This window comes from Sciurus carolinensis, chromosome 1 (genome assembly GCF_902686445.1).
Source record: "Sciurus carolinensis chromosome 1, mSciCar1.2, whole genome shotgun sequence".
Classification (NCBI taxonomy): domain Eukaryota; kingdom Metazoa; phylum Chordata; class Mammalia; order Rodentia; family Sciuridae; genus Sciurus; species Sciurus carolinensis.
The window spans coordinates 109017946-109034773 of NC_062213.1; the positions used below are offsets into that span (position 1 = coordinate 109017946).

The 16828-nt window shown below is 40.3% G+C and overlaps 1 protein-coding gene across 3 annotated transcripts in view; it reads left to right on the plus strand.

The window, feature by feature from the left end:
- Positions 1 to 16828, plus strand: part of St7l (suppression of tumorigenicity 7 like) — a 214677-nt gene that overhangs the window by 155412 nt on the left and 42437 nt on the right. The gene's annotated exons all lie outside the window — the stretch shown is intronic.

Sequence of the window (16828 nt, forward strand, 5' to 3'; positions counted from 1 at the left end):
TCATATATGAACATAGGAAAGTTCCGTCTGATTCATTCTGCTGTCTTTCCTATTCCCATCCCCCTCCCATCCCTTCATTCCCCTTTGTTTGCTCCAATGAACTTCTATTTTTCCCTCCACCCCCCTTATTGTTTGTTAGCATCTACATATCAGAGAGAACATTCAGCCTTTGGTTTTCTGGGATTGGCTTATTTCACTTAGCATGATAGTCTCCAGTTCTATCATAATTTCATTCTTCTTTGTGGTTGACTAATAATATTCCATTGTGTGTATGTACCACATTTTCTTTATCCACTCATCTGCTGAAGGGCACCTACATTGGTTCCTTAGCTATTGTGAACTGAGCTGCTATAAACATTGATGTGGCTGTGTCACTCTAGTATGCTGATTTTAAGTCCTTTGGGTATAGGCCGAGGAGTGAGATAACTGTGTCAAATGGTGGTTCCATTCCAAGTTTTCTGAGGAATCTCCATACTGCTTTCCAGAGTGGCTGCATCAATTTGCAGTCCCACCAGTTTGCTGATATTTTATTGAGGAATTTTGCACTTATATTCATTAAAAATATTGGCCTATAGTTTACTTTTGTAATACCCTTTTTTGATTTTGGTGTTAAGGTAAGGATGGTCTCATAGAGTGAGTTTGGAATGTTCCCTCTTTTATTTTTTGGAAGAGTTTAAGAATTGGTAGCTAGACATGGTGGCATATGCCTATAATTCTAGCAACATGGGAGGCTGAGGAGGATCACAAGATTGAGGCCAGCCTCAGTAACTTAGTGAGACCCTGACTCAAAACAAAACGAAACAGAACAAAACAAAACAAAACAAAACCATAGGGCTGGGATGTGGCTCAGTGGTAAAGTGTCCCTGAGTTCATTTCCCAGTACCATCAGAAAGAAGAAGGAGAAGGTGAAGGAGAAGTAGAAGAGGAGGAAGACAGGGAGGAGGAGGAGAGAAGTAGGGATGGAAGAGGAAGAGGAAGAAGAAGAAAGGAGGAAGAAGAAGAAAGAAGGAAGAAGAAGAAAGAAGAACTGGCATTAATTCTTCAAATGCTTGGTGGCATTTTCTTGTGAAGCCATGTGGTCCTGATCTTTTCTTTTGGGGGAAATTTTTGGTTATTGATTTGATCTTATTTGTTACCATCTGTTAAGACTTCCAGTTTCTTCTTGATTCAATTTTAGAAATTTGTATGTTAAGATTTTATCTATTTATTCTATATTACCCAGTTTTTGGTCATATAATTGTTCATTATAGTTTCTTAGAAGTCTTTTATTTTTGTGAGGCATTTGTTCTTATGTTTTCTCTTTCATTACTGATTTTGAGTCTTCGTTAATATTACCTGGGGTTTGTCAATTTTGTTTATCTTTTTAAAAAAATATTGAAAAAACTTTTGGTTTTTTTGAGATGGGATCTCACTGTGTTTCCTAGGCTGTCTTTGAACTCAAAACTGTACCTTCTCAGTCTTCCAGGTAGTTAGGATTGTAGGTACATACTACCTCTTCTGGCTAAATTCTTAATTTTGTTGATTTTTTTTTTGTTTTGTTTTCTATTTTCTATTTGATTTATTTATTTTAATGTTTATTGTTTTCTTCCTTCTGTCAACTTTGAACAGAATTTGTTTTCTTTTTCTAATTCCCTGAAGTGCAAACACATTATTTGAGATTTTTCTCCTTCTCCTCCTCCTTCCTCTTCTCTTCTTTTTCTTTTTGAAATGGGATCTTGCTATAGTGCCCAGGCTGACCTTCAATTGCTGGGTTCAATCATCCTTCTTTAGCATCCTTCTTTAGCTACTTGGGGGACCAAGTAGCTGGGACTAGGGACAGCTATCACAGTACTGGGGACTGAACCCAGGGGCATACTATCACTGACCTTTATCCCCACTCTGACCCCCACCCTTTAAAAACATTTTTATTTTGATTCAGGGTCTTGCTAAGTAGATCAGAGGGGTCTCTAACTTGTGTTCCTCTGCCTCAGCCTCCGGAGTAGCTAGGATTACAGGCTTGAGCCACCACACTCATTTCTGGCTCTTCTTCTTCTTCTTCTTCTTCTTCTTTTTTTTTTTTTTTTTTTTTTTGGCGGTGCTGGGGATTGAACCCAGGGTCTTGTGCTTGCAAGGTAGGCACTCTACCAACTGAGCTATATCCCCAGCCCTAGCTCTTCTTTTTTAATGTTGCCATTTATTACAAAAACTTCTCTCATTACTGCTTTTGCTGTATCACATAGGTTTTGGAATGTGTTTTTGTTTGTCTCAAGATAATTGAAAATTTTCCTCTTGGAAATTTTAAACAACCTAATGGTTGTTTAAGAGTGTGTTGTTTAGTTTTTGCATATTATAAATTTTCTGTTTTTCTTCCTGTTATTGTTTTCTGTGGTTGGAAAAGATACTTGGGATGATTTTGACTTTAAATTTGTTATTACTTATTTGGGGACAAAATGTGTGATCTTCGAGAATGTTCCTGGTGTCCTTGGGAAGAATGTATATTTTTGTGCTGATGGGTGAAAATTCAATAGAATTTTCCTGTTGTTAGGTCTGTTTGTTCTGAAGTATTGCTGAAGTCAGCTGTTTATTGATTTTCTTTTAGGTATTTTATTCATTATTATAAGTGTAGTATTGATGTCCCCTACTTTAATTATATAGTAGTCTGTTTTTGTCTTCAGATCTATCAATATTTGTTTTATATAATTAGGTGCTCTGAGGTTGGGTGCATATATATTTATAATTGGTATATATTTCTGTTAAATAGACTCTTATTAGCTGGGCATGGTCCCCTACTCAGGAAGCTGAGATGGGAGGATCACTTGAGCCCACAAATTTGAGGTCAGCCTAAGTAACATAGTGAGACCTGTCTCAACAAAGGCAAAACAAAACAACAAAACAAAGAAGACCCATTTATTATTATATAATGAATGGTCTTCTATATCTCTAGAGACAGTTTTACATTTTAAACCTGTTTTGTTTACTATAAGTATAGCCACTCCCTCTTCTTCTCAGTTACCATTTTTGTGAAATATCTTTTTCCACTCCTTCTTTTTCAGCTGATATGTCTTTTAAAATATGAATCTCTTGTATATAATGTATTTCTGGATCTTGGTTTTTTAAATCTATTCAGCCAACTTATGCCTTTAAATTGGCGAGTTTAATCAATTTACATTTAATGTAATTATTGAGGACTTACTATTGCCATTTTGTTAATTGTTTTATTTTTTTGCCATTGCATTTGTTCCTTTCTTGCTATCTTCCCTTGTTATCTGATTTTTGGGGGAGGTAGTGATTTGCTTCCTTGTTGTTTTGGGCAGTGCTGGGGATCAAACCCAGGACTTTACATTTGCTTGGCAAGTGCTCTTGCATTGAGATGCAGCCCCAAACCTGATTTGTATTTTTCTTTTATAAAGCTATTTTAGGTCTTCTTTGTGGTGAGCTTGAAGCTTGCATAAAATATCTTGAAGTTATTACCCTTATGGCCTTCTATTTTTAGTTAATGGCAACTTCAATTGCATATAAAAACACAATTTTATTTCCCCCTGCACTTCATGGTCTTATAGTCTGCTTTCTTTTTTCTTTTTTTTTTTTTTTTATGTTGCATATACACCGAGAAAATTTTATCTTTTTATTAGAGGGGGTAACACCATCATTACAAAGAGATATTAACCTAAATATTTACTTTACCAGGTAGATGTATGCTTTTATATGCTTTCATGTTACTGGTTAGCGCGTTTTTGTTTCAGTTTGAAGAACTCCCTTAAAAGTTTCTTGTAAGGAAGGTCAGTCTCTGTCTTGGAGAGACGTGTACTTTAGACAGCTCTGTCAATGGGGAGTCAGCATTGGCAGAGGCTTTTGGGGGTCTTTGGCAGGGAAAGCTCTGGGTGTTTCTGATCGTAGCGAGGACTGCTAGGGTGCTCTTGCTCTGCTTTTCTCCCACAGGAGGAGGTCACATGGTGTCTCTTGCTAAGTTTTACTAGACTGGGGGATGGACTGATGCAGATAAGATACTTCCTATACTTTTTTTTACTTGAGTGTCTGGTTTGTGTGCTTTTCTGGGTTGTTGTAGGTTCTTCTTTGTACTTTCGAGCTCTCTCAGAGCTATTTTAGTCAATATGTAACTTACTCTTTTTGTTGTTGTTTTGTCTGAGGGATGAGCATAGGGATCTTCTAATTCCCAATTGTGATATCACTTTTTTTATTTTCATAATTTATTTGAAACCTTTCTCTTTTTTTAAATCTTTAAAATTAATGAACTAATTTATATGAGACAATATCTTGCAAAATTGCTGAGACTGGCCTTGAACTTGCAGTCTTCCTGCTTTAGCATCCTGGTTCACTGGGATCACATGTATGCCACCACACTTAGATTCTTCTTTTTAAATATGGGCATTTCATGTTATAAAATTTCCTTTGAGTGTGACTTTATCTGTTTGATGGTTAATCTTGGTTGTCAACTTATCTGGACTGAGATACCTAAAAAATTGGTAAAGCACACTTCTGGGTGTGTCACATGCCAGAGACAATTGTCAGGTGAGTCAGTGAACTGAGTGGATCTATCCTGAATGTGGGCAGCGCCATCCAATTGGCTAGGTCCTCAATGGAACAAAAACACAGAAAGGGGAAGCTCATGCATGAGCATGCTTAATTCCTTTTAGGGAGTGATTTTTGTTTTTGTTTTGGTTTTTTTAAGCTGCTCTCATCACCCTGAACATCAGACTCCAGATTTTTTCAGCCTTTGAACACAAACTTGACACCAGTAACTCTCTAGGGGCTTTTGGGCCATCAGCCTTGGATCAGGCAGCATCATTGGTGCCTCTTGCTTTGAGACTTGTAGCTTCTTTGACTGAGTAGCTACTAGTTTTCCCAGTTCTCCAGACTGCAGACAGCCATTGTGGGATTTTTCAGCTTCTGATAGTGTGTGTGTATATATATATATTCCTGTTCCTCTGGAGAATATAAACTGTGTCCCACAAATTTTTTTTTAATATTTAAAAAAAATTTTAGATATTGATAGACCTTTATTTTATTCATGTATTTATATGTGGTGCTGAGAATTGAACCCAGTGCCTCACATATGCTAGGCAAGCGCTTTACCACTGAGCAACAACCCCAGCCCCCACAAATATTGATATATCATATTTTCCTTTTAATTCAGTTCACATTATTTTCTATTGTACCCTTTGGTTTTTTTCTTTGACCGATGAGTTATTTGGAAGTGTACTATTTTCCAAATATTTAGGGACTTTTTAGAGACCTTTCTGTTATTGACTTCTAATTAATTCCTTTGTGATCAGAGAACATGATTTGTATGATTCATAACCTTTTAAATTTATTGTGGCATTTTAGTGATTGACAATATTGTCTATTACGGTGAGAGTTCTGTGTTCACTCAAAAGAAATACATAATGGAACCAGGAGTGGTGGTGGTACATGCCTGTAGTCCCAACTACTTGGGAGGCTGTGCCAAAAGGATAATTTGAGCCAGGAGTTTGAGGCCAGTCTGGGAAACATAGTAAGACCCCCATCTCTTCCCCACCAAAAAAGTATTCTGCTGTATTTGGATGGAGTACTCAATAACAATTTACCCTATTTGCATCTTTTGGGGATGGCTATTTGTGTCTTTCTATTTAAAATGAATTTCTTGTATGCAACACGTATTTGGGTTTTGCTTTTTAAAAATACCACCTGACAATCTTTGTCTATTTACTTATTCATTTTTTTGGTACTGGAGATGGAACTCAGGGCCGCCCACATGCCAGGCAAGTGCTCTACCACTGAGTTATATCCCCAGCCCAATCTCTGTCTTTAATTGAATTGTTTAGACCATTTACATTTTAAGGGATTATTAATATGGTTGTCTTTAAATCAATCTTGCTATTTTTCTATCATTTCCTTTTGTATATTTTCCCTCTTTTTCTTTGTTCTGACTTGACTCTTCTATTATTCTATTTTTAATCTCTTTTATTGGTTTATTAACTTCGTTTTATTCTGTTTTCTGGTGGTCGTTTTGGAGCTTATTGTACACAATTCTAACTTATCATGTCTACCTCTGTGATTTTCTACTGATTCATGCAAAGTATAAGAATTTCTCTGGCAGCCTTTGTGCTATTGTCATGTATGTTATTTGTACTGATTTCTTCAACAGATTAAAGAACAAGAAAAATAATATTTTGTACTTATCCACATAGTTGACATTTCTGGTGTTCTTCATTTTTTTGTGTAGATCCAGATTTCTGGTATTATAATTTTCCTTTAAAAATTTTTTTTTTTTTTTTCCTGCAGTGCTGGGGATTGAACCCAGGACCTCACACATGATAGGCAAGCGTTCTACCTCTGAGCTACATCCCTGGACTCCTCCCTTTCCTTTTGCCTGAATTTTCTCCCTTAATATTTCTTATACTACAGGTCTGCTGCTGATGAATTCTTTGAGATTCTGCATGTTTGATATGTCTTCATTTTCCCTTTGCTTTTAAAGGGTGTTTTATCTCTTTTATTGGCTTATTAGCTTTGTTTTGTTTTCTAATGGTTGCTTTGGAGCTTATTGTAACAACTTTAACTTATGTAGATGAATAGAAAATTCTAGGCTAACAGAATTCAGTACTCAATCTCTTTACTGCTATTACAGCACTATCTTTAGGATTTTGTTAGTCAGTTTTTTGTTGCTTTGACCAAAATAACTAACAAGAATAACATAAAAGGAGAAAAGTTTATTTTGGACTCACGTAACTCCATTTGTCTGGGCCTGAGGTGGGGCAAAACATCATGGCAGAAAAGGGTATGGGAGAGGAAAGCTGCTTACCTCTCAAGAGAGAGAGACAGACAGAGAGCGGGTGGGAGAGATCCTTTCACCAAGGACAAAATAGACCCATCTCCTCTAGCCACACCCTACCTGCCTACAGTTACCAGCCAGTTAATCCTGACCAGTGTATTAATGCATTTACTAGGTTAAGGCTTCAAAACCCAATCATTTAACCTCTAAACTTTCTTGCATTCTCACACATCAACATCTGGGGAACACCTCATATCTAAACCATAACACCATCCAGTTTTTTTTTTTTTTTTTAATCTCAGATGCATGATTTTCATCTCTATAAGTTTGATTTGGGTCTGTTTGGGTCTTTAATGAATAAACTCAATCTTTCCTCTTGGATATCTGGAATATAATATAATAGCAATTTTAATGTGATTGCCTATTGTTTCTATCATTGTGTCCTTTCAAGGTAATTTTCAACTGATTTACTTTTAGTCTAATTATCTGCCATATATTTCTGCTTCTTTGCATGCCTGGTAATTTTTGACTGGATGCCAGACCTTGTGAATTAATCTTTTTGGATGTTGGATAGTTTTGTTTACCTGCACATAATTTTGAGTTTTGTTCTGGGAGGCAGTAACTTAGAGCTTGATCTGTTTGAGTCTTGCTTTTATTTCTTGCTGTTTTTTAAAAATGAAATTTATTTTTTAACCAATATAAGAAAAACAGATTTATACATATTAGGTGCCATGTGAAGTTTTAAAACATATATATGTTGTGTAATGCTTGAATAAGGTTAAACATACCTGTATCTTTAAACGTTTATCATTTCTTTATTATTATTATTATTATTATTATTATTATTATTATTATTATTATTTTTGGCGGTGCTGGGGATTGAATCCAGGGCCTTGTGCATGCGAGGCAAGCACTCTACCAACTGAGCTATAACCCCAGCCCTTATTATTATTTTGAGTCATTGTACACAAATGGGGTACAACTTTCATTTCTCTTCGTTGTATATGAAGTAGTACACAAACGCACTGTGTAATCACATGTGTACATAAGGTGATGATGTTTGTCTCATTCTGTTATCTTTCTTATCATTTCTTTATGGTGAAAACATTCAAAATCCTTTCCTCAAACTTTTTTTTAGTACTGGTTATTGAACCCAGGGCTTGATGCATGGTAGGCAAATTCTCTGCCACGGAGCTACATCTCCAGCCCTCCTCAAGTTTTTTTTTTTTGCAGTGCTGGGGATTGAACCCAGGGCCTTGTACTTGCTTTGCAAGTACTCTACCAACTGAGCTATCTCCCTAGCTTTTTGAAATACACAGTACATTATTCTCTAGAGTCACCCTACTGTACAGTGGCACATTAAAACTTATTCCTATCTAACTCTAATTCAGCACCCACTGATCAACCTTTTAAGCTTTTTTTTTTTTTTTTTAAGGTGGGGTTGAACATCATTTAGTCTAGCACTGTTTTTGGCCTATTATAGGAACAAACCTCTTAAAAACACTAATGTGTTGGAAATTATGAAGTTTTTCATTCTGGCTAGTGAGAACAGGAACTAATCCCAGTCCCACGTAACTCTGAGTACTATTCCCTCTAATCCTTCTGGGTGGTTCTCTCAGTAATTTCCTCCCCTGTGCATGCTGATTCACATTTAATTCTCTAGGAGTCTCTCTCACTGTAACTCTCTTATCCCCAGTACTCCTCCCTCCCTAGACTCTCAGCTTCATCTCCTCAATTTAAAGGGGACGTGGCTTTGACTGGAGTCCTCCTTCCTGCAGAGGCAATCAGGGGACTTAATCTCCTATCTTTGTCCTTTGTTGCCTAACCTTTGATGTCTTGAAAACTATCATGTATTTTGCTCAATGTTTAGTTGTTTTGGGTGTGAGAATAAACCCAGGTTCTTTTTTTTTTATCTTGGCCAGAAAAAACTTCTCTAAAATTACAAACATATCCTGTGACTCCATACTTTTCGATCATACCTTTATATGTATGGTGCATTTATAATCATGCACACTATATTACTGAGTGTTTTCCTGACACGAGAGAAATGTTTTGGCTGGGCATTCATGAGAAATTAATTGCCTACTCATAACTTTATATATCTGATAACTGAGAGAATTTTCTATAGACCAGTTCTGGCTCCACACGTTAAAAACCTTGTTTCTCCTCCATGTCCCACTTTACTTGTAGTGCCAGGTGCAATAGGATATAGCCATAGAACACAATTTTTGGTGCTTTTCCTCATGTCATTTGTAAGGTGAACAGCACAGTGATTGATAGGAGTGTTCCCAGAAGCTATACCTATGCTGGCGTGGCTAGCCAAAACTCAACTACTTCTGTATGGAATAACTGCAAGCCACATAAATATATTTAACTAAAATATAGTTCTTCTTGACTGGAGTGTAGCTCATTGGTAGAGACCATACTTATCATGGGTGGCAAGGTCCTGAGTCCAATCTCCAGCACCAACAAAGAAATGAAACAAAACAAAAAGAAACCAATCAAACCTGCGTGCTAGTCCCCCATTCGGTTTACCTTTAAATTGCAAAAATTCCCATGGTCCCTACTCCAAAGCCACCCACCATGGGTCAAAGTGTGAAGAGACAGCACTGTTAACTGGTTGCACTTAAGGTATCTTAATTTTGCAAAAAAATTAAGGATTATGCCCACATAACTTGGACCCTGTAGGGTTTGGAGGGGGCTATGCCCATGATGGGCCTTGAGGATTAAACTTCGTTAGCTTTGTGGTTAAGTGTGTCTCTGCTCATGATGCCTCTGCATTTCAGGCTCCCAGTGGCCCACCAAAAAGAGTTCATTCTCTTTCCCTGGGCAGAGCATCCCTGTTCTTCTTATTTGTCCAGATCTGCACTCCTACCCCAGACCTTCTTACAAGAAACACCATGCCTGTTTGCAACTTGGTACATTGTAAATATTATCTTTTGGTTAAGTTTTTTGGTGCTAGGGATTGAGCTCAGGACTTCGTGGAATCTATTCTTCTTATTGCCTGGAGTGTCCTTTGTCTTTTCTTCACCTGGGAGCATAGGCCCCTCCTTCAAGGCCAGAACAAGTGTCACTTCCTGTGAGATCTTTGCTGACTCTGCTGGAGATTAACTGTGCAGCCATGTCTTGTTCCTATTTTTGTTACAGTCCACGAACACCATGTTTTATGTTTGTCTCTCCCACCAACATCTAAAGCCCCTGATGGACTGCAACATTTCTTTCTCCATCACAATCCCTAGGACAGTGCCTGGCACCTAGCAGGACAGTGGCATGGATATTTGGGTAGATGAACTTTTTGTTTTCCTTCTAGAATGTTAGCTCTTGCTTATTTTGGTTCAATTAGGGTTATTAAAATTTAATTTTTTATTTATTCTTTTTAGTTGTACGTGACAGTAGAGTATTTTTTGAAATATTAGAGTGTATTTTGACATATTATACACACATGGAGCATAACTTCCCATTTTTGTGGTAGGGTTTTGTATTTCACAGTATTGATAGTGTAGGAGTGAAACACTTCTGAAGCATAATTAACTATTGACAGCCATCTTGTCCCCTCTTTAACAGCCACTGAGCATCTACTAGGTGTCAATCATTGTTCTGGGAGCTACATAATACTAATAGCTATCACTTATTGAATGTTTGCTTATGCCAGGGGCTATTTTAAGTCTTAAATTTGCTCATTTAAGGGTCACTTGACAAGTCTGTGAGGTGGTTTCTATTCTCTCTCTTTTCACATAGTTGGGCTTCTTTTAGTTCCTTAGATAAGGAAGGCTGCTGTTCTGGATTTAGCCACCAGAGAGGCTGTTGAAGCGGATTCCTGGCCTCAGACCTGGTCCGTTCCCCCTGTGGTAGGTGCACGGCCAGCTGTTGGTGGGGAGAGATTCTCTACTTCTGAAACACCAGGGGGCGCGATCCACACAGCTTTCTGAAGGAGGGCAGGGCTGCCAGCCGGCAGGAACCCGCCTGGCACTGAGTACCGGCGACTGGCTCAGAACCACGCGTTTCCAATTCAGGTAGGCAACCTCCACAGCCGTCCTCTGCCCGCCTCATTGAGGGACAGGTAATCACCAAGCACATTCTGTATGCTGGGCACAAAAGCCCCTGGGGAGAGGTTCCATACTATCTATATGTGACTGATGTCGAGATGGAGCCTTGCTGAGGTTAAATTCACACGCCCAGAGTTATACAGGTAGACAAAGCTTTCGTTCTTAACTTTTTTTTTCAAACTCCTTTTGCATCCCTTGCTGTATAGAGTGCAGACATACCCCTATGAGTGTAATCAAGATCCTTCCCGCTTCTGTTTTTTAAAAGCAGGTGCTTCTTGCACCAGGGGTGTAGCTTAGTGGTAGAGCTCTTGCCTAGCATGTCCAGGGTCCAGAGTTCAATCCCCAGTACAGCAAAATATATAAATCAGGTATTCTTGAATCTCTAGGACCATGGATTTCCCTGCTCTTGAGAGCCTCTCAGGCACTTGGAACCCCCCCACCACCCAGCACTACACTGAGATGCCACCTCTATGGGACTTCTTCCACCCCTAGAGTGTAAATTCCAACCCTTACTTAGTATGACTCTTGATGCTGAGCCAGCACTTAATAACATATATGCTGAATAAATGAGGAGTGGGTGTCCTCAACCTAGCTCAGTGCTGCACAGAGATGGCAGCAACAAATACCCCTTGAATATGTGAGTGGGGACTTAATAGTGTAACATTTTTATGTTGTTCTCCATCCTGTTTGTAGCTAGCTGGACTGCCAACTCCCAGAAGGCAAGGATGAGAAATGTGGGTGTATGTGTGGGGGTGCTGGGGGAAAGAGAGGAGGCACAGGGCAGGGAGCAGAGATTTCCCATGGCAAGAATAAGGCCCACATAGAAAGTGAGGGATTCAAAGATGCCAAGATCTGAGTTAGAGCAGAAGGAAAACGAGCCCTGAATGGGAGCCTTGTGTGTGGCCCTGTGGCGCTGACTCACCACAACTCAGGAAAGGGAAAACACACAAGGGATGAAGAAGGGCCTGTGTGTGCTTTGTCACCACCCCCACCCGCCCCACCACCCCAAATTCCTTTGGATCAGGGGCCTTCTGAGGACACCCATCTGCTCTGAGTCTGCTCTGATCTGGATTCGGTGGTAGGGAGGACAGAGTGGGCACTACATTGGAGGGAGATATGGAAGTTTTGAGAATTCACAAGGCCATTTCTGGGAGTGCTGTGGGGTCCAGTTAGGAGGAGGATGAGGAGGCACCTCTCCTCAAGCACACAGCAGCACCTCCACTGGCAGGTGTGGCTGGCCAGACACTCAGGAGCAGGGAGGGGTGGATGCCAGAGCTCCTGTGGCTTCTCAGCTACACCTGAGGAGCCAGGCATGCCTATGAGTAAGTGCTTCTCGGAGCGGATGCCAGACAGAGGCACAGCCTGGGAGCAGAAGCTCCACCATCCTCTCCACTCCCACCCTCGCCCCAGCTGTCAAACCTGTTCAGAGACAGGACAAGATTTTTGTGGCAACAAGTGTGGCAGGCAGCCAGAGTCCTGGGCAGAGGGCAAGGGCAGGAATATAGGGCAGCCCAGGTGAACAAGATCAAAGGCAGACATCGTGGAGTTGAGAGGAGGAAGGAGTGCCCAAGGGAGCAGCCAGGGCTGGGCTAGGATATTGCTGGTCCCAGGTCAGCCCAGGGAGGAGCTGAAGCAGAACCCGGGAGCGAGACTGCAGTCTGGGCACCACCATGAACTACACATGTAAGCTTGGGAATGTCACCTGGTCTTTTTAGGGCTCATTCTCATCTTTAACATAAGGGAGCTAGAATTAAGCTCTCACATTTGATGACTCCGTGTGTAGGCAAATTAGCCTTGCCTTTCTTCTCATAAAACCCAGTTCCTTCAGTGTCCTGTTTCTAGCTGAAGGTCTATAAGAGCAAGCAAGCTAATTAGGGGATTCATATTTAGGTATATGACCGATGATGTTAACATTTTAAACTCCCCAAATAGATTACTTTTTTGTTGTTGTTTCAGTGCTGGGAATTGAACCCAGGGCTTTGCACATGCTAAACACATGTTCTACCAGGGAGCTACACCCCAGTGTGACCAGTAAAAGGAATATGGCTTTGAAAGACAAATGCATGACGGTTTGAATCCCAGCTGTGACTGAATCTCAGCCCCACTTTGCTGTAGGACGGTGGGCAATTTACTGTGTCCCAGCAGACCTTAGTCATGATATCTTCTTGTCAAGTAGGGATGATCTACTACCTCTCCTCTACTACCAATCCCCTGAGGGATTGAGTCCAGGGCTTGTGCATGTTAGACAAGGCACTTTACCACTGAGCTAGTTCCAACCCGGACCTCTTTTAGTAGCTACGTAGATTAAATGAAGTAACACATGTGAAATAGCTTATCAAGAACTTGGTCCCATATAAATATTCAGAAAATGTGCCCTCCCTCCTTTAGAAGACTTAGTTGTGACTAAAAGGAAGTGTAGATGCTGGGATGGACATTAGATGGCAGGAGACTTCTGGACCCATGGGATCCATACGTAGGGAAGCAGAAGGGGAAAGGGAACAGGATGTGAAAAGCTGAGCTGCAAGTCTGGATAAAGGTCTTAGCTAAACCTGCAGGTGGCGTTGAAGCTGGGATGACACTTAGAGCTTCTCCTGTCTAGGACAAGGGGACCAATATATACTTCATACCAGTCAGTCTTTGTACATGAGCTGCACATGGAAGGAGACATGACTTGGTCAAACTAACCCCCCCCCCGCACCCCCCAGTTAAGGCAGCTTCTCTAAGGGGCTATAGCTGAGAGCCATTTACTGTCAGCATTCCCTGTTCCTAGGAAATACAACCTTACTTGAGTTAGTAGGATTCTTTTCTTTTTGGTGTTGCTAGGGAATGAACCCAGGGCCTTGAGCATGCTAGGCAAGTGCTCTACCACTGACACACTTTATTTTTATTTTACTTTTTAAAATAAAAGAGAGCGTCTTTCTAAGTTGCCTGCGCTGGCCTTGAAATTGCAATCCCAGAGTGGCTGGGATCCCGGGCGTGTACTACCACGCCTGGTTGGTGAGCAGGATTCTTGTCAGATTAAGTAGGTGACTCCCAGGATAAGGTCTCTCTTGTTTGACACTTCCCAGTAGTTTCTCTGTGCCATCTCACAGTGTGGAGAGAGCCATGTGATACTCCATCTCCTCCAGGCTCACTGTAAGTCACTGAGGCTTTGGGAAGAGCAAAAGCTGCTCTCATGTTCCTCCAAGGAAATAACTCACTTGCAAGTGTACCAGGACTCATTTAAAAAAATTTTTTTTGATGTTAATAGACCTTTATTTTATCCATTTATTTATATGTGGTGCTGAGAATTGAACCCAGTGCCTCACACATGCTAAGCAAACGCTCTACCACTGAGCCACAACCCCAGTCCTCATTTGTTTTTGAAGTCTGATTTTCATCTCTCTCATTGGCTTACAGAGAGGTAGAGGGTGTGAAGGGCAGTAGGTAGGGGATATATATGGCTTATGTGGTATTTTGCCAGCAAGACTCTTTCACAGGCTACCTTTTGCATGTTCCTAGGTCTTCCCTTCAAGTTACCAGAGAATGTTCTGAGAGGGCTGTGGCTTGGAAGTTCCTTCTTACAGCAGACCCAGTCCTTGAGAAACCACTCATTAGTGACTGTCATTCTCCCTCCAATGGGACTCAGCTAGTGGGGATTTCTTGTGCCTCTACCTCTGACCTCACCCTCAAATCGAGGCAAGCCAAGTGAAACATAAGGAGATACTGCAGAACCCTAGGCAAATGGTGCTCTGATAGGAAAAGACGTTTGCTCCCTTTCCACTTATTTTTTTCTTCTACCATCTCTGAGCTCCTTCAGTGCTTTTGCCAGGATCACCTTCAAAAACTATATGGCTTTTAAAACTCACTAGCATTGTTCTATCAAACTGTTTTCTCTGGAATCATGTAACTTTGTGTTAATGTTTGCTCTCAACTAAATTTAGAGTACCCTGAAGGCAGGGAACAGGTTTAAACATGTTTCTAAATAGCTACCTTGGTTTCTGGCTTATCTTAAGATACTCATTTGTTGTTTGAGGGGAATTAATAAGACCTTTCTTTTTTTGGTGCTTTGCCACCAAGTTACATCCCCAGCCTCTTTTTTTATTTTAAGACAGGATCTTGTTAAGTTGCTGAGTGTCTCACTAAATTGCTAGCCTTGAACTTGTGATCCTCCCGCCTCAGCCTCCTGAGCCATTAGGATTATAGGCATGCACCATTATGCCTGGCTAGGTTATTTTTAGTAAACATTTTTAACAACTTTTTCTTGTATATAAGCAATAGGTATGACTTTTAGAAATAAATATACAGTTACAGTTGTGTTCCGAGTAGGTAAGGTTTTAACATACATTCATGAATGTAGAAGAGAGCGGGGGCGTGGTGGCACATGCCTGTAACACCAGCAACTTGGGAGGCTGAGGAAGGAAGATTGCAAGTTCAAGGCCAGGCTCAGCAACTTAGGGAGATCCTGTCTCAAAAACAGCTCAGAAAAGCTGGCTATGGTGGTGCATGCCTGTAATCCCAGTGGTTCGGGAGTTTGAGGCAGGATGATTGTGAGTTCAAAGCCAGCCTCAGCAACTTAGTGAGGCTATAAGCAACTGAGACACTGTCTCAAAATCAGATATAAAAGAGGGATGGGGATGTGGCTCAGAGCATAGTGCCCCTGGTTTCAATTCCTGGTATGTCCTCCCAACACCCCATAAAAACAAAAACAAACAAACAAAACCAGCTGAGAGTATGGCTGTTCAATACTATGTTCCATGGTAGGTAGTGGGTACTGGGGATTGAACTGAGACATATGTAGAACTATAGGTTTTTACTGATTAACCTTGCCTCATCTCTCCTCCTTGCTATCCTCTGGCCTTTTGTAATTAAATTTAGGACATCTCAGTTTTTCATTTAGCAACAGGTTCAAAATTCTGTCACTTACTAAAAGCCCTTGAACAAATTTCTTGTCTTCAACTACCTCATCAGTAAATGGGGATAATACACTTCACAGCACTCTTAATATAACTGACATTCTGGGAAACCAGTTTCAGAAGCTAAGACATCTCCTTAGGTCACAAGCAAATAAGTTGTGAAAGAACAAGTAAGGGCTATGAACACTATCAAAATGTGGCCTCAGAGCACCTCCATCAGTTGGCCCAACCCCCAGGAGTCCTTATTTTTAGCAGGCTTCCCAGGATATGCTTAAGCATAATGAAGTTTGAGAACCATTACCCCAGTTTCCTTCCTCTTTGCTTTTACTAATGATTTGTCCATTGATAATATGGATAGGTGGGCAGGCTCTCAAATTTTCTTAACTGGTTTAAAATAGCAATTAAATTAAATATCCTGTGGAACAATGCTCATTGCCCACCTCTGACTCACCATGAAAACACGTTATTTCTTCTTTTTGTAGTGCTAAGGATTGGAACCTAAGGCCTTGCACAAGTGCTCTACCCTTAGCCCCACACATACTATTTTGAAGCCAGCATTTCAAGGCATTGAAGTTCTTGCTAGTGTGGTGGTGCATGCGTATTATTTCAGTGACTTGGGAGGCTGAGGTAGGAGGATCCCAAGTTCGAAGCCAGTTGCAGCAACTTAGCAAGACCCTATCTCAAAATAAAAAAATATAAAGGGTTGGGAATGTATCTCAGTGGTAAAGTTCCCCTGGGTTCAATCCTCAGTGCAAAAAATAAAATAAAATGAAATAGAAAATTTAAGTGCTATTTCAAGGACTATGCACCCGAAGCACTCTTAATAAATTCTTTCTTCCTTTCACATACACATATTGACAAGGCATTCAGGCTGTCATGGGAAACCGGATATAGCTAGTGTTTGTTGGAATGATCATTAATTGGCTTAAATGCTAGAAACTTAAGATATGTAAACATGCACAGGATTTGAACATCTTTTGTACATCAAAGGATTTTCAAGTGCTCTTGTCTGGCTATAACTTGCATTGCAAACAGTGCAGCACTGGACTAGGAAACAAGGAAACATTAGTCATATGGAAAATGAGAGGCCAGGATAAGATCAGGCATTCTTATGATGGAGTACATGAATCACCAATGGC